The 25,428-nt window shown below is 34.5% G+C and overlaps 1 pseudogene; it reads left to right on the plus strand.

Annotated features, from left to right (window-relative positions):
• Positions 1–24,511: 24,511 nt before the first annotated feature.
• On the plus strand, positions 24,512–24,954 carry LOC101330254 (small ribosomal subunit protein eS26-like; annotated as a pseudogene).
• The last annotated feature ends 474 nt before the right edge of the window (positions 24,955–25,428 follow it).

Consider the following 25,428-nt stretch of genomic DNA (forward strand, 5'->3'; position numbering starts at 1 on the left):
GATAGTAAACAAATGAAACAAACCAACAAACATAAAAGTAGCAATCTGTACTCCACTCAGCTTTTAAAATTATTTCTATGACCCATTATTCCATTCCCTTTCACAGACTAACTTCAAAAATAATTGCATAATTTTCTCTGCATTTCCTCAACATCCCTCTTTTCTGTTCATCTCATTCTAATTGACCTTATGTTCTAATCAGTCAGTTAAAATTGACTCTATCAAGGTTTCTGATGTACATGTTTCCCTCCTCATTTTTATTAGTACCTCATTAGTAGTATTTTCTGGGGGTGACCATGTGCTCTTCTTAACGCACGTACTTCTTGACTTTCTTAAGACCACACAAGAAACTTCTTTCTGTCTCACAAGGCATTCTTCTTCAATGTCCTGTGCTTCTGTATTTGACCTCTAATTATAAATAGATATTTTTTGGACTTAGTCTTATGCCAATTCTCTTTTCTTTCTACAGTTTCATAATTACCTCCAGATAAACCTCAAATTTGTCCAATCCTCTATTTCCTTACTCAATTATACAAACTAATACTAATCAGAATTTGAACTTACTCCTCTTTATCCACTTATCTTATGCTACATGTTTTACGTACAGTAGCCTCCTTTATGTTCTCTTAACATGGTTAAGTCCTTATAATTCAGGGTTTTTTTTCTCTTTGTAGTGAAACTTATTATTTGACCTTAACTTAAAAGTGCTTTATAAACCATCTGTCCTTCATTAATTTCTAGGTTAACATCCTATTTTTTTCCTTTGTAGTCTATGTCACAATTTTATTTATTTGTAGTTTTTCCCTTGTTCCTAATTCTAGACAATAAATTCCATGAGATTATTATTGCCTAAATTCTAATTTGACCTTAGACAATAAGTTCAGATGTTATTTGCCTAGAATACTAGTTAGTAGAAGAGGACAACTAAGGGAAAGTTCCCTAATGCTCAGTATACCCTTTTCTTTAGTCCTTCCTCTCTATCCATAGGTATTTTATATTTACGGGGGTGGATGCTGCAAAAGTTAATAATGGATTATTCTAACTCTTTCAAATTTGACATCTGAATATTTGGATTCCCACACATAAACCATTTGAAACTCCAATGTATTGGGGAAGAGGAAGCTGTAGGTGATGGCATTAGAGAAACACATAAATGCTTCTCATTTTTATCCACCATTTTCACTCTTTCCTGTATTGTATTTCATATTTTATCTTATTTGTATGTAACCTCTCTAAATAATCCTGATCATATTTTAAATATGATTTTGTGGACTGTAAGAAAATTACGCAATGTAAGAGCTGTGAGTTGAGTTTTATTCAGGGTCTGGCTGAGGACTATACCCTGGGCAAAAACTTCTCAGGTAGCTCTGATAGACTACTTTAAAGAAGTGTGGGAGGAGCCAGTGTATGCATGAATTTTTTTGGCTAGGGAAAACATGTAGTCAAGCATACATCTTGGTAAAAGTTTACTGTTTATCTCAAAGACCAGATAATTCAAGTTAATACTTTTAATGCTTTTCTATATATGGGAAGATGCAAGAATCTGGGGTCACTGAAGTTCTTCCTGAGGTACACAACTAGACTACCTAGGGGCCCATTTATCCAAAGCACAGAATGCCTCATTTTGTTTTTTTCCATCCTGAATTCCTCTCAGGGTGCACTGTCAGTGGGTGACTGCAGTGGGCTGCGATTTAACCCTTTATAAGAGGACATTACTGAAGCAAAGGTGGGTCTGCTTGCCTGATGCACAGCAAAGCCAATCTACCATAATTGGGTTGTAGTGATGGAAAGTATGGGAAATAAAGTAAGGGAGTGGGGGCTAAGCCTCCAATCCACTCCAACTTGGTCTTTGAGTCAAGCTTTTTTTTTTTTTTTTTTTTTTTAGGGGAAGAACAAAGAAGGTAGGATTAATCGTCATCTTGTGACATTTGCTAATCATAGTTTTGGGAGTCAGGATGTCTCTGGTTTATGATTCTCTGGTCAGGTGGTCCATGGCTTAGGAATCTACTAGCTCATGTTACCTTGGAGGGACAACCTGAGTTTGTATGTTAGCAATGATATCTATAATAACAATTTTAGTACATTACCGATGTTATCTTATCAACAACAGCAATTTTAGTCATCTGACTCTCGTTGAGTAGTGTTCAGTTAGCGCAGGATTGAGGGCAGAGGGGGCAAGAAAGGGAATAAAGTTTTGGATATAGAGATTAATCATAAACTCATAAACTCAGTAAGGAAAATTGCTTCTAGGGGGACTCAGTTTCAGGGATGGTGTGCTTTGTTCTTTTTTTTTTTTTTTTTTTTTTTACAATTTCATCCTTCATTACAGCTTTTGGAAGCTCAAGTCTCTACAGAGACAATTTCATAAACAATTTGTTAGGGGCAAGCAAAGCTCTCACCATACAAATTGTATATTCATAGATATTCTTTATGGTCTACAACAGTATTTATTTTGTATAAGAAAAAGAAAAGCTAAAAAAAAAGAAAGAAAAAGAAAAGCTACTGTAAATATATAAAGGTAACAATATAGAGAAATATAAAAGCTACTACCTTATAAATTTATGTTTGTATTACTTTGTATGTTGACTTAGAAAAATGAAACAATTTTGTTTAGATATGTGAGTGTAATTTAGGTGATATTATGACCATTGAGGAAGTGAACTAAGGAATTATTTAAATATCTGTTTGTTTCAAGAAAATATATTTTCTTTTGCTGCTTTATTATTTTGGCTATGAAATTTCATTATGTGACTCAGAGGTATAATGTTAGATTTTATATATTCCTTAGAGACTAGCATTGAATTTACAGATTATTTAATGAGCCATTTAAATTTAAATTTTCATATTAAACACTTCCAATATTGACAGAAAAAAAGTGATATGAAACTTTCTTTTAATAGAGATTTGTCCTGAGTTAATGACAGTGCTTATTTGGAACTAAACTCACCATATAGTCATGAAGCTTGATCCACATGGAAAACTGTTAATTCTGAGAATTAAAGACTTGACCTCCAACACAATGCTAACACTGCAATCCACCAGAAAAGGTAATAATTATTTATTATGAACTTCTATTTTGAATATATTCTATGCTCATTTCAAAGATATTAAGTCAAATTTGAACAAAATGAAACACTATTGTTTTCAGTACTAAACAGACAATGTAGTATTGGTATCATCATCATGATTTGAGCCTCTGTTTCTGATCTTTACCATGGATATTATGCATAAGTTGTTTTTTTGTTGTTATTTGTCTATGATTTAGTTTAGTTTGGTTATCTTTAGCATGTAAACAACAACAACAACACACAAAAATCATGTAGGACGTTTGCAGCATGCTCAGCAGGAGGTTTTTTTCTGCATTGTGTATACGGGAAGATAAATGTATATACTGGGCAGCTAATATATAAAAAAGAGCACAAACTAAAGAAAGATTCCCAAAGGTGCTCCAGTATCTCAATCCAGCACTTAAGTGTCTATGATATGCCTTCTCAAAATTTCTAGATGAATCTTCTTTCATTCTTTAAACTAACTTATTACTACTTGTAAAAATTTCCTTTTTACTGAGTTAATGTTGAATTTCTGTTCTTGGCAATCAAATGACCCCTAACAAATTCAAATAGGTTGATAAATACTTTACTGGGTCTTTTTGCCTGTCTTAGCCTATCGATAATCAACGTTGTGACTGGATCGGCTCTTGTAGTTCTTGTTACAATTGCAGGATGCCCTCAGAAATAACCACTAGGAAACTTTGAAAGAGACGAAGCTTATTACTTACAGGTCCTGAAAATGACGTGGCACATCTGGGGTCATACTGTGTAGTCACGGGCAGAGAGGGTCGACTGAAAGAAAAACATACAACTTAAAAGTCATGAGTTAATTTTATTCCGGGGCCTTACGGAAGACTATAGCCCAGGAGCCAGCCTCTCAGATTGCTGTGAGAAACTGCTTCTAAGGTTGAAAAGGAGCAGGATACACATGAAATTTGTTTTTGTTTTTGCTGGGAAAAACATGTAGCGAGCATAAAAAGATTACCGCTCATCACAAAGAAAAGACATTTCAAGTTAATGATTTTAATGCTTTTCATTGAATAGGAAGATGAAAGAATCTGGGTTCATTGAAATTTGTCCTTATATGAGCAGCTTAACTATCTAGGGGCCAGTATATCCAAAGCATAGAATACTTGCTGTTTTTCTCCATCCTGAATTCCCTTCAGGTACCCTGTTCCTGGATGAGGGCAGTGGCTAATGGCTTGCTCCTTGTAGAACTGGACCAGAAGGCAATGATTTTTGCTTTACAAGTGTTTGAGGGAGACTTAGAGAGTGGGTTTGAGGTTCCCTTCTGCTTTTATTGGGGTTGAGGGTGGGGCCCTAGGGTTTCACAACCACCCTTTGTTAGTGAATTTAAAACGTAAGTATGGCTGTGTATACACTGATGTGTATAAAGCTGATGACTAATAAGAACCTGCTGTATAAAAAAAAAGAAATATAATTAAAAAATTTAAAAAAAAGTATGGGAATTTAAAATGTGGGAAGAGAAAAACAAAAACAGAAACAGAAGAACAAAAAACCAAGAGGCCCAAATTGTCAGTTACCCAAATCAGCCAAAATCCGTACAACAAAGGAACCCGGCAGGATGGTTATGTGGGTAGGGTGGGGCAGGGGTTCTGGTGGCTGAGGTGGCCTATTTTTTTAATCTATTCTATTGGCTGCAAATGTATTTATTCTAGATAACCATCCTGCCTTCTTGAAGTGGATGCCTCCACAATCAAAGCTTAAATCGGCATTTGCATTACAAAAAAGGAAAACCAAGTATCAGGGCTTACACTACACCAGGGTATTTTTTAAAAGTTCATATCAATGAATTACATATAAATGAGTGGCCTTATAAAGAAACTGATAAAAGCAGCAATTAGGAAAATTGTGACTATAAAGTAAAACAATAAAACAGGGTGTGTAAAATGTATTCTTAATTTCATCATATCAGAAAAACTGGATAATAAAATATCTCTGAAGGTACTTATGATATAAGCTAATGACAATCTGTGATGATTCAAGTTGAAACATAGACCAAGGGGAAAAGACCAAGGTTTTTAGACCCTGTAGTATAAAAGTGGATTGTGATCTCAGAACATGAGACAAAATTTTGAAATAATACTGTTTTAGGCTCTACCTGTTAATATAATCTAGCTTGCTTACTTGACAAATAGTGGAATTAAAATTTTGCAATATATGACTATACTATTATTACAATTAGTTTAAACAAACCAGTATTTAGTGGCAAATATTGAACTTTAATAATATAAATTCTTTTAGAGAAAACCCAATTAGTCATTTTACTGATTCAATGACTACCAAATTCCACTCTCATAATAAATTCAGTATGTGGAGTAAACATACATATGGCAAAGGGATATCCAGCAAAGAATTTCCAGATGAGTGTTAAATTATTTAAAACTGAAGGTCATATAATCCTTAAGTTTTGTCAAGTCATTCCAGCTATTAGTATTAAGAAAGAAATTATTGAAAAGAAGTTAATATGTAATAGCATACATCAGTAAATCTACAGGGTCACCTTTTAGATTGGAAACGAAAAATACACATAGATGCTAATTTCATTTCTTTGGTTTTGTTTTGTCATAATATATAAGAGAAACCACTTAAATATTAATGATAGTTTCTCCTCAGAACTATTTTGATATGATCTTGAGATACCATAATACTTTAACATTCATTTAGATAGTAGATAATATTTCAATTATTCATATACCTATTATATCCAGTTGAATGTAAAGGGCACACTAACACTTTTAATAATGCCAACTAGAAGTATGTTTCTTGTAATTGAAGATTTATATAAAAATATTTAACAGGTAGCTGATACTTTTATGATATTTAAGTACACAATTTCTGTTTAAATTTCTGTGCTCTAGTCTATATTTGAATGTCATAGTTTAATTATGAATTTAAAGTAGATTGTTGAAATTTCTTAGAAGTCCAACAAACACCTGTGTCTTAGTCAACATATAAAGTAAAACTTCAATATGAAATAGTTTTATTTCAATTGAATATTTATTATTAAGATGTTATTTGAAAATCTCAAAGACCATAGGATATTTCAATGCTGTATTAGATAATGCAATAGACAATTATCTCAATCAAGAGTCCTGGTTCTCAGTATTGCTAAGACTTTCAACACATTTCAGCCATTAAGATGTGGATTGTTGGATCATATGAGAAATTTAAGGAGGGCAGTTATGTCTTCCCTGATTTAAAGAGAACCTTCTAATTTGAAAGATTAAACTATGCATGTTTTCATTTAACAAGTTACATTTTATCATTACATAAGGGCATTGATGACTGTTCTTTCTTTGGGGACAGCTTGGTACTCACTGGTGGCTATATCCAGACTGCTTTATTATTGCTGCTGCTCTTCTCTCTGATTTCAATTCCTGTCTCTGTCACTGAGCTACCAGGACATGGGTAAGTTACTTCAACCATTTTCCCTTCTCTGAATGGTGACCAGTATCTATTACAGTATTATATATTAATATATGAGCTAATATGTATTGGTAACAGTAATATTTTCATTGCATAAAATGTATATGATGTCTCCTCTATTTTCATAGTCAGAGATGTGTATTTTCTCTTTCAATTTGATTTTATTGATATTATTTCCTCTCTATTAGGTTTCTCTCTCTCTCTTTTTTTTTTTTTTTTTTTTTTGCGGTATGCGGGCCTTTCACTGTTGTGGCCTCTCCCGTTGCAGAGCACAGGCTCTGAACGCGCAGGCTCATCGGCCATGGCTCAGGGGCCCAACCGCTACTTGACATGTGGGATCTTCCCGGACCAGGGCATGAACCCATGTCCCCTGCATTGGCAGGCGAACTCTCAACCACTGTGCCACTAGGGAAGCCCTAACTTACTCTTGATTCATCTGACATTTTGTTGAAGATAGCAACTCCTGCCTTTGAATTGCTCTTAAGCTATTTTAAAGTACAGCATGTATGAGTAGATCAGGACATATATAGGACACCATAATTTTTTCACTTTTACTTTTATTAAGAAATTGCCACATATGCCATGTCTGATTGTCCAGTAACTTAAACTACACTTATATAAAAGATAATTACTTCATAGCCTCAAGTTCTGAAATCCATACCCTTATGAATCTGTTAACTCAGATGCAATGGTGATGATGATTATTGGGGGTGTAGTTTACATGCAAGAGAAAACCATACTTTCTTATTATTTGAAATTATAAATATAAGTTAATCTGCTTCTTTTTTATTTTATTTAATAGTGAAGTTATTGCTTACATATTTATACTTCAAACCAGTCTACTAAATTCAAACAAGTATTCCTTACAGACCAGGTTTTAATAATTATCTGTAGAATATTAAAATTTCCTAATGCTGCTTTTGAAGCTAGAATCATAAATATAAATTTCCTACTTAAATTACTACAAAATCAATATTCATGAGTCATATAAACTTACTTTTAACAAGGAGTAATATTGAGTTGATAAAGTCCAACCATCAGAAATGATCTCTCAAATAATTTTATGGATAGCTCTGCAATTATTAGTTCTTAAAGAAATCCCACACCACCAGCAACAAATCTCTATACGCTTACAGTGTTCTAATCTTATAAGAATGTTGTGTGTGTGTGCTTGTGACAATTAGGAATTATCTAAAAAATTCAATGTCTTTTGGTTTCCAAATATTGGATACTTTGATGTAAAATATTATAATAATTTTTAGTGGTCTCAAATGTTGCATATTAAGTTAAAACATCTAAATTATAGAGATGTTTCTCCTGCTCGACTGCAAGTTATCCAAATGTTGTTACTGTGTTCTATTATTACTTTGCATAGTAGAAATAGTTCTTGCTAATATTCTTCTGAGAAGAAGATAGGGGACTGAACGATATTGGGCAAAGTAAATGGAAAGTTAAATGCTACTTCATATGGACATTGGATAATTAATTTTGTGAATTCATAGTTTTTAAAAAATTTACCATCCAAGGGCCTAGATTAATTTTGCGCTTATTGATACACTCGGAGACTTGGACAAAACTGGTGTGTGCGTGTGGATTTGTGTTTACAAACCACAGAACTTCACATGTCGTCATTATTGTAGCTCGTCTAATGAAAATTGTTATTCTGCAAAACTTCAGTCCTTGATCTGTCACAAATTCTTATCATGGGGACTCAAAGTGCAGCTGGATTTTTTCGTCAGAGTTTACATGAGACCACATATTGAAGTCACATTCAACATGTGGAATTTTGGTTTTTTGACCCTCAGCTCATGAACATTTTATCCATTTATCCACTCCCTCCGTGTCAGATTCAAAACGTTTTCTTTTCATTTTTTTTTTTCATTGCAAAGTATTACAGAGCCTTACTTTCTACACCTACCACTAGAAGTCTAAGATGTTGGAGGCTTTTCTCACTCTTGTTAGACTCTGGGTGCTTCACCAGCCTTTGCCTCTGTCTTTACTGGGATTACTCATCTTCAAATAGGTTGCTGTATTAAGCACTCTTGAATCATCTTGTTTGAGGACATTATTGTTTTATTCCATGACCTATTCTTGTGATTCTTCTTTTTATTTTGGTTTTTGGAGCAAGAATGAAGAAATGGCATATTATATTTAAAGCTGTGGGTTTCCTTTTGAAAGATATCAAAAAATACTGGTGGCTTTTGCAAATAATGTTTAGAGGAATATGTATACTTGCAGGGCTTTAAAAAGAGATGCTGTTTTTCTTCTATTAACAGTAATGGAGGGTAAAATTATATGTTCCCGGTAGTGGGGTATTTTTTCATTGAAATTCTGTTCAATAATGTATCTCACTGAATCATGGAGCTGTTAAATACGATTCTTTAAACTTACGTACAGTCAAATCTTGATAATGACCCCTTTTTAAAAAATAATAGCTTTATTGAGATATTGCTCACATATCACACAATTCGCCCATTTGAAGTGTATAATTCAATGTTTGTTTGTTTTTTTTTTGCGGTACATGGGCCTCTCACTGTTGTGACCTCTCCCGTTGTGGAGCAACAGGCTCCAGACACGCAGGCTCAGTGGCCATGGCTCACGGGTGCAGCTGCTCCTCGGCATGTGGGATCTTCCCAGACTGGGGCATGAACCCGTGTCCCCTGCATCGGCAGGCAGACTCTCAACCACTGCGCCACTAGGGAAGCCCTTTTCCTTCATTTCTTTTTCATTTATTTCTGATCTGATCTTTATGATTTCTTTCCTTTTGCTAATTTTGGGTTTTTATTTTTTTAATTCTTCTTTCTCTAATTGCTTTAGATTTAAGGTTAGGTTGTTTATTTGAGATTTTTCTTGTTTCTTGAAGTAGGACTGTATTGCTATAAACTTCCCTTTTAGAACTGCTTTGGCTGCATCCCATAGGTTTTGGGTCATCATGTTTTCATTGTCATTTGTTTCTAGGTAATTTTTGATTTCTTCAGTGATCTCTTGCTTATTTCATAGCATATTTTTTAGCCTCCATGTGTTTGTATTATTTACAGTTTTTTTTTTTTTCTGCGATTGATATCTAACTTCATAGTCTTGTGGTCAGAAAAGATATTTGATATGATTTCTATTTTCTTAAATTTACTGAGGCTTGATTTGTGACCTAAGATATGATCTATCCTGGGGAATTTCCATGAGTTCGGAGAAGAATGTGTGTTCTGTTGTTTTGGGTGGAATGTTCTATAAATATCAATTAAGTCCATCCAGTCTAATGTGTCATTTAAAGCTTGTGTTTCCTTGTTTATTTTCATTTTGGATGATATGTCCATTAGTGAAAGTGGGGTGTTAAAGTCCCTTACTATTACTGTGTTACTGTCACTTTCCCCTTTTATGGCTGTTAACATTTGCCTTATGTATTGAGGTGCTCCTATGTTGGGTGCATAACTGTTTACAATTGTTATATTTTTTTCTTGGATTGATTCCTTGCTCATTATGTAGTGTCCTTCCTTGTCTCTTGCAACAGTCTTTATTTTAAAGTCTATTTGGTCTGATATGAGTGTTGTTACTCCAACTTTCTTTTGATTTCCACTTGCATGGATAGGCTTTTTCCATCCCCTCACTTTCAGTCTGTATGTGTCCCTAGGTCTGAAGTGGGTCTCGTGTAGACAGCATATATACAGATCTTGTTTTTGAATCCATTCAGCCAGTCTGTGTCTTTTGGTTGGGACATTTAATCCATTTACATTCTGGGTTATTATCAATATGTATATTTCTATTACCATTTTCTTAATTGTTTTGGGTTTGTTTTTATAGGTCTTTTCCTTCTCTTGTGTTTCCTGCATAGAGAAGTTCCTTCAGCAATTGTTGTAGAGCTGGTTTGTTGGTGTTGAATTCTGTCAGTTTTTGCTTGACTGTTAAGGTTTTAATTTCTCAGTCAAATCTGAATGAGATCCTTGCTGGGTAGAGTAATCTTGGTTGTAAGGTTTTCCTTTTCATCACTTTAAATATGTCCTGCCACTCCCTTCTGGCTTGCAGAGTTTCTGCTAAAAGATCAGCTCTTAACCTTATGGGGATTCCCTTGTATGTGATTTGTTCCTTTTCCCTTGGTGCATTTTTCTTTGTATTTAATTTTTAATAGTTTGATTAATAAGTGTCTTGGCATGTTTCTCCTTGGATTTATCCTGAATGGGACTCTCTGTTCTCCCTGGACTTTATTGACTCTTTCCTTTCCCATATTAAGGAAGTTTTCAACTATAATCTCTTCAAATATTTTCTCAGACCCTTTCTTTTTCTCTTCTTCTTCTGCAACCCCTATAATTCGAATGTTGGTACATTTAATGTTGTCCTTCAAGTCTCTGAGACTGTCCTCAATTCTTTTCATTCTTTTTTCTTTATTCTGCTCTATGGCAGTTCCACTTCCACTATTTTATCTTCCAGGTCACTTATCCATTCTTCTGCCTCAGTTACTCTGCTATTGATTCCATCTAGAGTATTTTAAATTTCATTTATTGTATTTTTCATCATTGTTTGTTTGCTCTTTAGTTCTTCTAGGTCCTTGTTAAACATTTCTTGTATTTTCTCCATTCTATTTCTGAGATCTTGGATCATCTTTACTATCATTACTCTGAATTCTTTTTCAGGTAGACTGCTTAGTTCCTCTTCATTTGTTTGGTCTGGTGGGTTTTTACCTTGCTCCTTCATCTGCTGCATATCTCTTTGTCTTTTCATTTGTTTAACTTACTGTGTTTGGGGTCTCCTTTTTTGCAGACTGCACTTTCATAATTCCCATTATTTTTGGTGTCTGGCCCCATGAGTGAGGTTGGTTCAGTGACTTGTGTAAGCTTCCTGATGGAGAGGACTGGTTTCTATGTTCTGGTGGGTATGGTTGGATCTTGTCCTTCTGGTAGGCAGGGCTGTGTCTGTTGGTGTGTTTTGGAGTGTCTGTGAGCTTATTATTATTTTAGGCAGCCTCTCTGCTAATGGGGGAGGTTGTGTTCCTGTCTTGCTAGTTGTTTGACATGGGGCATCCAGCACTGGAGCTTGCTGGTTGTTGGGCAGACCTAGGTCTTAGCTTTGAGACATAGATCTCTGGGAGACCTCTCACTGATTTATATTACATGGGGCTGAGAGGCCTATGGTGGTCCAATGTCCTGGATTTGGATCTCTGACCTTGGAGGCTCAGGCCTGACACCCGGCAGGAGCATCAAGACCCTGCCAGCCACATGGCTCAGACTTAAAGAAAGAAGAAGAAAAAAAAGGACAGATAGACCCCCAAACCAAATGGTAAAAGCAAAACTAAACACACAAAATAACAAAAAGAAACTTTCACACACTCACTCATAAAAAACAAACAAACAACAACAACCAAATTAACAGACAGAACCCGAGGACAAATGGTAAAAGTAAATCTGAACAGATAAAATCATACAAAGAAACATACATGTACACACTCACAAAAAGAGAAAAAAGGAAAAAGAAAAGTAAAAAGTTTAAAAAATAAAAAAATATTTAAAAATCTAGAAAATAAATAAATAATTAAAAACAAATAAATAAAAAGGAATAAAGCAACCAAGCCCATAAACAAATCCACCAATAATAACAAGCACTAAAAACTAAACTAAGATACACATGAAACAAAAACAAATCAGATGCATAAAACAAAACCCATGTCTACAGTTGCTCCCAAAGTCCACCGCCTCCCTTTTGGGATCGTTCATTGTCTATTCAAGTATTCTACAGATTCAGGGTACATCAAGTTGATTGTGGAGATTTAATCCACTGCTCCTGAGGCTGCTGGGAGAAATTTCCCTTTCTCTTCTTTGTTCGCACAGCTCCTGAGGTTCAGCTTTGGTTTTGGCCCTGCCTCTGTGTGTAGGCTGTCTTCAGGCATCTGTTCTTACCCAGACAGGAGTGGGTTAAAGTACCTGATGATTAGGGCTTTCTTGCTCACTCAGGCCAGGGAGAGGGAATTGTATGGTAGTCATAATTGGAATGTGGCATGAACTTGTGGTGGCAGTGGCCAGTGTGACATTGCAACAGTCTTAGGTGCGTCATGTGTTCTCCTGGGGAAGATGTCACTGGATCATAGGACCCTGGCAGTGGCACGCTGCACAGACTTCTGGAAGGGGAGGTGTGGATAGTGATGTGTGCTTGCACACAGGATTCTTGGTGGCAGCAGTGGCAGCATTAGCAGTTCATGCCCGTCTATGTGGTGTGAGCTGATAGCTGTGGCTTGCACATGTCTCTGGAACTCACTTAGCCAGTGCTCTGCTTTCTGTCGGCATGTGGAGGGAGAATTCCCCTCTCCTTGTGCACCCCGAAACAATGGTCTCTTGCCTGTCTGTCAGGTTCCGACTTTTTCCTGGACTCCCTCCTGGCTAGCTGTGGCACACTAGCCCTCTTCAGGCTGTGTTCACACAGCCAACCCCAGTCCTCTCCCTGGGATCTGATCTCTGAAGCCCAAGCCTCAGCTCCCAGGCCCTACCAATCCTGGTGGGTGAGCAGACAATCCTCTTGGGCAGGTGAGTGCTGGTCGGTACTGATCCTCTGTGCAGAAATCTCTCCACATTGTACTCTGCACCTCTCTTGCTGTGGTCTCCTCATGGCTCTGAAGCTTCCCTCCTGCCCAACCCCTGTCCCCAGCAGTGAAGGGGCTTCCTGGAAACTTTTCCTCCTTCACAGCTCCCTCCCAGAGGTGCTGGTTCCATCCCTATTCTTTTGTCTTTGTTTTTTCATTTTTCTTTTTCCCTACCCAGGTACATGGAGATTTTCTTACCTTTTGGGAAGTCTGAGGTCTTCTGCCAGGGTTCAGTAGGTGTTCTGTAGAAGTTGTTCCACATGTAGATGTATTTTTGATGTATTTGTGGGTAGGAAGGTGATATCCATGTCTTACTCCTCTGCCATCTTGAAGGTCTCTCTGAATACTGTTTCTTTTGGGCATTGTTTCTTTTAGTCAAGAGCCTCAGGTGGAGAAAGAGGAATAGTACGATTTATCATAATAGCAACAAAAAATGAACAAACAAATAAAAACAACAAATTAAAAAAGTTATTAACAGCCACCAAACAGTAAATATTTAAAATTTTTTTTGTGTTTAGGAAGCTATAGGATTTGATTGAATGTGCTTTAGATTTCATCTGCATTCATCAAAAAAGCCAGATCATCTCGAACTCTGCATTTTTACATTATGTTAACATAATTTGATTTGCACATATTTTGCTCCACAATAAAATGAATTATGTACCAAGTAGAGCAATGATTTCCATTTTATTTATGACCAATATTTCATTGTTTCAAAATTTTATGAGTGTTTTATCACTTACAAAACTTTACATGTGAGTAGTTTCATCAAAATGAATTTGGGGATCAGTTTTTAAAAAAGTGTGGCACACTTGTAAAAAAATCAAACACATAAGACAGATTCAGTTTTGCTGTTTGAGAACTTTTTTACACTGTCACTTTCTACAGAGTCAAAGAGAATCATAAGGGGAGGTGAAAGTCTTAGAAATTTTATCTGAAATATTTGAACGAGGACAAGAAGTTTGAATAAATATTGTATTTCTCATTAAAGCAGTCTATGCATTGGATTATTCTAATTAGATTTTTGTTTCCATTTGAGTATATACAATGTTAGTCTCAATAATGTGCATAATCTCTGGAGATAGAGGAAAAATAAAAGATAATGATTCACTATTGTCAGGTGAATCACTGCAGTGTGGCAACAAGATTATTTGTGTGAAAGGCACATTTCCTCATGAGAAATGATGAATTCCTCATAGCAATAATCTTTTTTCTTTCCCTTTCTTCTGTACCCAATTTATTCTCACCTTCCCAAATGCAATTTTAATTTTGAATGCTCAACCTGGTAGAAAAAGTACTTTAAATGACATTCTTATTCCTAAACTTTCATGTTAATTAAATAACTCAGTTTCTGTCATGTATACCTCCCACAATAATGTAGAATGATTTTGAGTATTAAAATCTATTTTTTTTTAAATTTGTCTTCCCATTTAAGTTCAATTGTCACAGTTTAGGTGTCACTGATGAACTGCCACGTCACCAGGCTTAACTAATTTATCTTTAATATGCTAATTGAAGACCATGTACATTCTACCATACTAAGATTTATTAAACTGAATTGAAATTCTCTGTATCATCCATTATAATGAAAATTGTTTGGGTGGTAAAAATCATGTGTGATTAATTATCAACCTTATTAAATGGCACTGTTTTGATATTGGATAGGTATTCAACAACAGTTCATTAAATGTCACTGAATAGGACTATGCCAAAAGGTTATTTCCTGTTTCTTCATGAATCTTAATTTTTATTATTTCTCCTAAAGGAAATTTGGTGTAGTAAAAAACTGAATAAAAGCAAGAGTTAACTATAAAATAATCGTTAACATTTTTTCTAATTTATCCACCTTTCTCAGTTTCTCCAAAACCAAACTGGTGATATAAATTGAGCACTGGTATAAGTAAGTAATCAGGGAGATAAATTGAGCACTGGGTGCTGGTTATAATTAAGTGCAGTCTGGATGAAAGAGAAGTGGTCGTAGACCTGTCTGACCTATTTTTTAAAGGGAGAAGAGCTTACACAATGTCCCACTATTCTTACTGTGGCATCATAGGTATGTTTTGCTTGATTTTGAATTTTATATTAATGGAATCATAGACATTCTTTTGTCTCGTGTTTTCTAATTAATATGTTTGTAAAATGTACCTATGTTCTTGCATAAATACATTCGTTCTTGCATAAATGTTATATAATGTTGCATCATATGGATATACTGTATTATATTTATTTATTCCAATAATGATCAGAATTTAAATGTTCCCAGGTTTAGGGTATTATGAGTACAGCTTGATCTTCCTTTGGTGTAGTAGACAGGAAGTCACCCCATGTAGTTCTCTCTTCAAGGAAGGGCTTTATGTCATCCTTCAGGGAGTGCAGTCAATGGACTTCCTCCTGCTGTCAGTTCCTTCAGGGCCAGCCCCAGATGTAAAGCCACCTTTCCCAAGGTTATAAAAAGCTTGGCCAATTTGGTCTGATGTGAAACAAAGATGAAGGGCAATTTTAATCCAGAGTATCCTTCGTGGTTGGCAGAGGCTTTCCGGGTCCTGCATTGTAACGTGTTGCTTCATTCTATTTCCCTTTATTCATGTTGATTAAAAACAAACATTGTATATATGTACCACAACTTCTTCATCCATTCATCTGTCGATGGACTTTAGGTTGTTTCCATGTTTTGGCTATTGTAAATAGAGCTACTATGAGCATAAGGGTGCATATATCTTTTTGAATTATAGTTTTGTCCAGGTATATGACCAGGAGTGTGATTGCTGGATCATATGGTAATACTACTCAGTCATAAAAAAGAACAGAATAAGGCCATTTGAAGCAACATGGATGCAACTAGAGATTATCACACTAAGTGAAGTAAGTCAGAAAAAGAAAGATAAATACCATATGATATCACTTATATGTGGAATCTAAAATATGGCACAAATGAACCTATCTATAAAACAGAAACAGACTCACAGACATAGAGAAGAGACTTGTGGTTGCCAAGGGGAGGGGAGGAGGGATGGACTGGGAGTTTGAGGTTGGTCGATGCAAACTATTACATTTAGAATGGATAAACAACAAAGCCATACTGTATAGCACAGGGAACTATATCCAATCTCCTGCAATAAATCATAATGGAAAAGAATAAGAAAAAGAACGTATATATGTTAAAAAAAAGAAAACTAAAAAACAAACTCACACTCCAAGCTCTAATACACTGACTTCCACAGACAAATCATTTGTTTAAGAGGAGGTTTTTGTTTCTTAAAAGGGAAACTAATCTATTGAAGAAATAAATCTCTGGCATTTATTTTATCCATAAGAGAATTAGAAGATGATTAATGATTTCCTCATGGTTAACACCCTGTGACTGAAATGAAGAAACACCTCTTAAATTCTTATATTTTACCTTCAAACAATTGAAGTGCTGTTGGCAACTGACTGATACACAACTTCCCTTTCCCATTCTTGATTCTGTTGATTGGTATATGAAACTAGAGCCAAACTCTGCCTTTGTCTTGCTTAGAAACCCTCAGTATAATCCTTGACAATGCAGAAAATAATGCTAAGCCTTGGAAGAATTAATCAGTGATTCATGTCTTTTAGTTTCCACTTCACACTATAGTCTAGGCTCCAAGTACTTTGATAACTTGGATGATCATTTAAGCTACATACTGGTAATAATTTTATTTTAAATGAAACTGGTAAATTCTATTTGATTTTCTATTTAGAAAATGGCCTGTGGTTAAGTCTTCTCTAATTCAGAAGGCTTCCTATTTACTGCCCCAAATAGATAGGATTAGAACTATGGTAATCTGCTTGTCTGTAATTAATAAACGGACATTGCAGTGATAATTTTTCCTCTTTTATTAACTGAGAATACATGGAACCAATAGAGAACTCCATTCTTGACCTTAACGAAGTCTTGTGATGCTTTGAATATATACACAGTGCATGTGTATATATAGGATTTGCTGGTCCAAAGCGTTTCTGAACCTCAAAATGCAAAGAATCTTATTAATACTGGATGCAATTTGAAAACACAAAAGCAAAACCTTGTTACCAAAATTTCAGGTTAAGCATCCCAAAAGAGTAGAATCAGGTGAGATCTCACAAGAGAGTCTAGAGCTCATATCCTAGAGGCAGAAAACCATCACCCACCCACACACACACACACACACACACACACACACACACCATGACAATCATATTCCGGATTCTGGTGTTATGTTGATGGGAGGGATTTGAGTCATACATAACCCTAAGTGCGTAACTTTTGTGCACTTAGGGTTAATATAATCTTTTAATCTTCTCTTTTTCAAATGTCCACAGTTCTGAAATGAGAGTCCTGTTACCAATTAGGTAAACGTGGTGATTACTGTTTTGCACAATTGGTATGTGTGGAAAATGTGAATATCCAAATAAAAGTGTCAGCACAAAGTCTGCAATGCCAAAAACAATCAGAAAAAAATAGGACATGACTATTTCCCATGTCTTTAAGAGAAGAATGTTTTCATTTGCCAGTAAAATTTGATGTACAATTGTGAGGTGAAATTTATGATTTGAGAACAAGCAAACATTAAAAATGACAAATCAACCTTTTGATATATATGCATGCCTTTACAAATAATAAATATATTTATTTCCATGTAGTAGTAGTTAGTGTTTATGCCCTCAGTCTGTGTTCTATGACCAACTTTTCTATACCTTGCAAGGTAGCAGTGGGGAGGGAATCATGTGCTGTCTGTGAAGCTTGAAAAGTTTAGAATATTCATCAAGTAATGAAAGAATACAGTGACATCCAAAGTAACAGTTCAAATCAAAAGACCACGTCATGACAACCACCACCACCAACATGTAGTAGATAGTTGTTGTACAACTTCATTAAATTGACAACTGGAAATAGGGATAATTCCTGCAGTGATTAATGTGTTCAAACAGAACATGAGAGGAAAACCACAATGTTCTCAATTGTTGATGTTATCCATACTTAACAAATCCAATGTTGATATGACTTTGGAAAAGTACCCAAGGCTCCGAGTAATATGCATGGCCTAGAACAGGTGATTTATTCATAAGTCTGTCACAGCTCCTATAAATTGACTTTCTTCCCTGCAAAAGAAGTTAACCACTCTGTGTGAAAATTATATGATCCCTGAGATTTCCTTTAATCAAGATAGACTTGATAATGAGTAAGATGACACACAGTACTTGCAGGATTAGTAATTCATTGGATATTGCTGGAGCAAAAGCTCTAGGATGTCTTTTCATAACAAGGAGATCCACATGGACAGACCACATATTCTCGCAGGACACTCTTTTACTCCTCAATGCAAATGAAATATTTTAAGAGCCTGGCATTTTGTTTCTTTCTCCTGTCACCATGTCCAATGACATGAGCCACTGATCATGTTTCTGTTGTTTACCATCTTTCTCTGAATTCCTTTGTCCAAAACCAAATGTGATTTATTTGTCTAGTTTGAAATTTTCAATCTGAATCTATTTGTTTTTATATCCCACTCATTCTAATTCAGTTAGTAGTGAAGAAGAAGCATTTTGAATTTAGAACATATCTGTATCATTATTCTTTGGAAAATAAATCATCCTGACACAGAGGGTATGTAAAACCCATGAATACCAGTTCATTTTGAATTGCTACTTTGCAATGTATATAGTGACTATATATACTATGTGTATATAGTCAGTCATCATTTGCTGTGATTATAAATTTCAGATTGGTTTATGCTAATTTTTATTATTTGCAAATATTCATGAAAAAATCTCTTAAAATTCTACCCAGTAACTTCTGCAGTTAACTGTTCTCATTAGCAATTCCCAATCTGTAAGAACGAAAAAAGTTATCTGCGATCTATTATGTAATTTGTAAGTTTCTTCTCATTGATAATGATGTACCTTAGAGGAAAATAAAGTGATGCATTTTGTTTTATTTCTTGTCAGAATTAATTAGTATCAACAACTGTCCCAAAATAATCATGGGAGGAATTGTTACTGCCAATTCCAGTTTATTTGTAGTATTTATTTATGAATTTTAACTGATGACTCAAGGATTAACTCAAATCTTACTTTATTCACAATAGATCTTTAATGTGAGGAACACCTACTTATTTGTCTTGCATCCTTCTAAGACCTAATAGGGTGCTGTGTTCTATATACAAAAACCGATGAACATATTAATTGATACGGATGTAATTACAGAATTTTCCTTCTGTAACCATAGTCATGAATGATAGGCTCTCATTTTATTATAATGCTTTATGATTTTAATGTTAAAAACAACTGAAAAATATGTTGTTCTTATCAGTATCTACTGCACAAAGACAAAAGAAGATATTTTTAAAAAGAATTACATTCTACATGTTTACCTACAGTAATCATGGGGATACATTTGCATTGAAAATGTTTTTATCTTTATATTTGGAAAATCAAACCAATCTAATATCATTAAGCATTTTAAATGAGAATAAATGTATTAGAATTGCATGCAAATTTACATAGCAAAACCATTTATTGTTTACATAATGTAACTATGTTAATGGAACCATGAGTTTCTACACTTAAACATAGAAATATGTTTTCTATACCTCTAAATCAATTTCACTTCAGATATATACTCACCCCTAACCTCTGTGGGACTTAGGAAAGGAGAACAAATGGAAGTGTTTGTACTGCATCTCACAATTTCAAAGTTGTAAATCAAGCTAAGAAACTATTAAATAAGATGTGTTTTCTCTTCCTATCTTGACAGATTAATCTTTATAACATTAAAGTTGAAAAATGTATGTCAAGTGATCTGTGCATCTGACTGCTAGTTAACCACTATCAAAGACGTTTGAATTTAAATATTGTTGCCCCTGTCAGGCCTTCTGCTGATTAGCCAATATCATGGTGGAGGACATAATTAATAAATCATTTTATATTTATTATAAGAATCATTTTTATTGCATGTCTTTTAGCATAAATGCTAATTAGGTGGTTAAATCAAATTTATTTTCATATAAGTTGTATTCTATTTATAGTATTAATATGTTATCAAAATATAACTGTGTTAAAAGTGTACACAATTTATCTTCCTCAAAAATATCAGAACTAGATTTTAAAGAATAAGGAATCGTTCTAGAGAAAGTAGCAATTTCATGTCAAATTTTATGTATGTATGTACAATTTAATAGCTATCATCTCAATAGGTAGTAGTCTTGATTTAATATTTATCCTGATTTTTTCTAATTCTTTATTTTTCTTTACAAGAAATTGAAATTGGCTTTCTCTTTGCTTCTATTACCTCAAGACTTCTGCTTAGTACTCTCTATTCCTTGTCTTCACTTCAGTCTTCTTGTTTGACTCCTGGTGTGTTTAATGTTGGATTGATGGAGGTACTGTTCAACACATTGGGGAGAGTGGTCATCATAGGTTATGTTTAGAAGTAGGGCTGACTTGGAGATTTGCCTATGGCTCATTACTGTTCCATAGTCTATCAGCTCTTCCCAGAAAAAAAAAAAAGTCACCATAGATAAAGAATGGGAAGAAATGTGCAAAGAAACATTTCAACCTGGTTGGAGCAGTGACAAGACAAGCTCTAAAAGCATCAGAGTCATCTCCACTCTGTGTACAAAATATACTAAAATATCCCAAGCCTGAAATTTTCTGTTCTTAGAAATGTTTCCACTGACCTGTTTGCAAACATCTTTACAGCTATTGAAGTATCATTTCTCAAAACATGCTCTTCTGTCTTTGGGGGAAATTGATAACTTTGCACACTTTGCAACACATTTTGTATTGTATATGACTTTGTTTAGAAGACTCAGTTACATATATTGCATGTATGGTATTTACTGTGTATTTCTGGCTAGTTAGCTTTTCTCAAACTTTAACTTGGAATTGAATTATACAAGTTTTCACTTCTTGAGCTTTTCTCCTAATGAGCTTATTTCTAGTTGTCAACTTTGTAGTTTACAAAAAAGTTTAGGTTGTGATATCTTCTGAATTGCTGGAAGCGTATTCATTAGTGACACTTTTCTTTATTCTGTCCTTTCAAATTAATGAATAGAATAGTCATGACTCTGATTTTAGATCTTAGATGCAAAGTCTACAGGTCCCCTCAAGCAGTAACAACTAAAAATGTATGTGTTCTTTTACATGTGGCTGAACACATGTATTTTTAGTTGTTACTACTTGAGTGGACCTGTAGATTTTGCATTTAAGATCTAAAATCAGAGTCAGAAATTAGAACACTCCCTAATACCATACACAAAAATAAACTCAAATGTAATAAAAGCCTAAATATAAGAGCAGACATTATAAAACTCTTTGAAGAAAATATAGGCAGAACACTCTTTGACATAAATCACAGCAAGATCCTTTTTGACCCACCTCCTAGAGAAGTGGAAATAAAAACAAAAATAAACAAATGGGACCTAATGAAACTTAAAAGCTTTTGCACAGCAAAGGAAACTATAAACAAGATGAAAAGACAACTCTCAGAATGGGAGAAAATATTTGCAAACAAAGCAACTGACAAACGATTAATCTCCAAAATATACAAGCTGCTCAATATCAAAAAAACAAACAACCCAATCCAAAAATGGGCAGAAGATCTAAATAGACACTTCTCCAAAGAAGATATACAGATGGCCAACAAACACATGAAAGGATGCTCAACATCACTAATCATTAGAGAAATGCAAATCAAAACTATGATGAAGTATCACCTCACACCAGTCAGAATGGCCATCATCAAAAAAGTCTACAAACAATAAATGCTGGAGAGGGTGTGGAGAAAAGGGAACCCTCTTGCACTGTTGGTGGGAATGTAAATTGATACAGCTACTATGGAGAACAGTATGGATGTTCCTTAGAAAACTAAAAATAGAACTACCATATGACCCAGCAATCCCACTACTGGATATATACTCTGAGAAAACCATAATCCAAAAAGAATAATGTACCACAATGTTCATTGCAGCACTATTTACAATAGCCAGGACATGGAAGCAACCTAAGTGTCCATTGACAGATGAATGGGTAAAGAAGATGTGGCACATATATACAATGGAATATTACTCAGCCATAAAAAGAAATGAAATTGACTTATTTGTAGTGAGGTGGATGGACCTAGAGTCTGTCACACAGAGTAAAATAAGTCAGAAAGAGAAAAACAAATACTGTATGCTAACACATATATATGGACTCTAAAAAAAGAGAAAAAGTGCTTCTGAAGAACCTAGGGGCAGGGCAGGAATAAAGACACAGATGTAGAGAATGCACTTGAGGACACGGGGAGGGGGAAAGGTAAGCTGGAATGAAGTGAGAGAGTGGCATTTACATATATGCACTACTAAATAAAATAGATAGCTAGTGGGAATCAGCCACATAACACAGGGAAATCAGCTTGGTGCTCTGTGACCACCTAGAGGGGTGGGATAGGAAGGGTGGGAGAGAGATTCAAGAGGGAGGGGATATGGGGATATATGTGTATGCGTATATATATATATATATATACATACATATAGCTGATTCACTTTGTTATATAGCAGCAACTAACACAACAACGTAAAACAATTATACTCCAATCAAGATGTTAAAAAAAAATGCATGTGTTCTGTTGACCAAGATGTCATTAGTTGTAAGCTCCTCTATGCCTGTTTAAACTTAGAATTAAAAAGACTTGGAAGCAGATTCTCTTTTCTTCTCATTGATGATTCTCCACTGTCTCTTCTCTGGAAACACGTCTTTTCACATGGGTGGATCATTACTGAATGTGTAAGTCACATATGCATGATTTAATATCCAATTTTCTCATGAAATAATGACTTAGCAATGTTTGGGGCAGAGGTAAGCAAGTATATACAAAGGTTTAAGAAGTAAAGATTTTTAGTAAAGTGTGTTGTGAAATTTACACAAGAAGACAAGTGATGAAAAGTGATAACAACCCAGTGGGTAAAATGCATCAGGTGGAGCTAGCTATCAGCATAGCTGAAAGAATTTTGCTTTTATCTTCTACATGATCAAATTTATGAGAATATTTTGAACACATTGTTCTAAGATTGTTGTCAGTTACTGCACTCTTTTTTTCCTGAAAGTAACTCCTTTGTTACCTTCTCATATAATTCATGGGAATTAAAATGAAGAAATAATATGTTTAAAATCCATCATATTTTAAAAAATTTTAAATCAAATATAGTTTTATATTCCACTCCCCTCTGAAATAGAGCTAGATAATTTTGGTTGCTTGTTATGCTTTTCTTTTTCTGATATTTTTCTGATATATTGGAGAAATACTAGAATATACTAGAAATCTAATTTTTTATAATTAATGAATCCTGTCTTACTATAATTTGGAAATATCAAAAGCCAGATCAGATGTTGAATACTACAATTATGAACAATATAATAATTTAATATAATCATTTCAGCTAACTGAGGACATAAGTCATGCCTTATCTGTTTTTGCAGCTTAAAAATATAATATGATGCCTGCCAACCCTTAAGAGACCTGTAAATAGAAAATAAGTTAAAAAACAAACCAATAACCAAAAAGAATTAATGCATTATCTTAGATCTGTGATCATTTTTTTACATTTTATAAATTTCATAGAGCATCTCAAACACCAATTTATCAAGATATTGAAATATAGGACTTCTTAAGAGAAAATTAAAATGGTACTGCACCTATTTTATTTCAGCATCTAAGACCTACTGTAAAGAAATTAGTTCTTCTAGCAAATTTTCTTTTACAGGGAATATTAATATTGCGGAGTTATAAAGTGTTTTCTCTTATAGAAGCACCAACTATAGCTAAGCTTTCAAAGTTTATTTTATTTAGTATTTAATTAAAATCCAAATTAAAGGCTATATTAAAATTAAAAGCTATTCTAAATACACTGTGTTAAATACAAGAGTAACAATAGTAATAGTAGAGCAATACTAACACAATACACTATGAAACATTTGCTCTTAATATTCAATAGGCATATAAATTATTTTTCTTGTTTTAAATAAATATGTAGACAGTTTTAGTCATTAGGGAAAATTTTCCTATGAGCCAATATAGATGAGATATAAATGACATTACATTTAAAATAATAATTGATCATGGATACCTTTTAGACCCATAGTTATCAGAGAAAGGTATGAATGAATACAAAGAGACAAGTTGGAAAGCCACTGTAGGAATCCAAAGCACACATGTTTTTCACTTGGTACTTATGGTTCAGATGAAAAATAAATGAGATGATATGAAGGTTTTTCCAGAGAAAGATATAGCGAGATCTACTGATTGGCTATGAGAAGAATACTTCCAAGTTTTTGGCTTAAACAAGTAGATGATTAATGGTATCATATACTGGAAAATATGGTGTGCAGGTTAAAACCTGAATGCTTACAGCATGGGGTAGCACAATTTTAGTTTTTAAAAAACTTGCTCTCTCACCTTCTCGCTTTCAAGATGACCAAGAAAAGAAGGAATAATGGTCATGCCAGAAAGGGCCGCGGCCACATGCAGCCTATTCACAGCACCAACTCCGCCCGAAGTGTGCCCAAGGATAAGGCCATTAAGAAGTTCGTTGTTCGGCACATTGTAGAGGCTGCAGCTGTCAGGGCATTTCTGAAACAAGTGTTTTCAATGCCTATGTGCTTCCCAAGCTGTATGTGAATCTGCATTACTGCGTGAGTTGTGCCATTCACAGCAAGGTAGTCAGGAATCATTCTCGGGAAGTGCGGAAGAACCGAAGACCTCCACCTCAATTTAGACCTTCTGGTGCTGCCCCACGACCTCCACCAAAGCCCATGCAAGGAGCTAAGTCCTTAAATACTAAAGAAATACTGTCCCCTGGGGAGACAGTAAAAAAGAAATTATACTTTAAAAAAAAACCTTCAAAAATGATTTAACATTGTAACAGATCTTGATGAATGAGTAGAATAGTTCTTACTAAAATAAATTTTCAATGGATGTAGAATTCTGAATTGACATTCGCTTTCAACACTTAATGTTGTTATTTATTTTTTTGTATAGATTCTGAAGGAAAAAAGCAGGATATAATTCTTACCTTTGTTCATTTTTATATAATGTAATATTTTCCTCTAGATGCCTCTGAGTGTTTTGTTTACAGGAGTTTGAATATGATATGCTTGAGTGTTTTGTTTTTATTTTGTTTTGGAATTTATCCTGCCTTCTGTTGTCAGATTTTAGAATCATTGTTTTGCTCCCTGGTGTCTCTGGTATTAATTATGGAAACTTCTTATTTCATATTTACGAAAATATTTTTGATGCCCTGTACTTTTCTCTCTTCTTTTAAATTCAAGTTATTTATGTGTTAGAGTGCTTAATATTGTCACTCAACTTTTTGATATTCTGTTGCACTT

Source organism: Tursiops truncatus, chromosome 3 (genome assembly GCF_011762595.2).
Source record: "Tursiops truncatus isolate mTurTru1 chromosome 3, mTurTru1.mat.Y, whole genome shotgun sequence".
NCBI lineage: Eukaryota > Metazoa > Chordata > Mammalia > Artiodactyla > Delphinidae > Tursiops > Tursiops truncatus.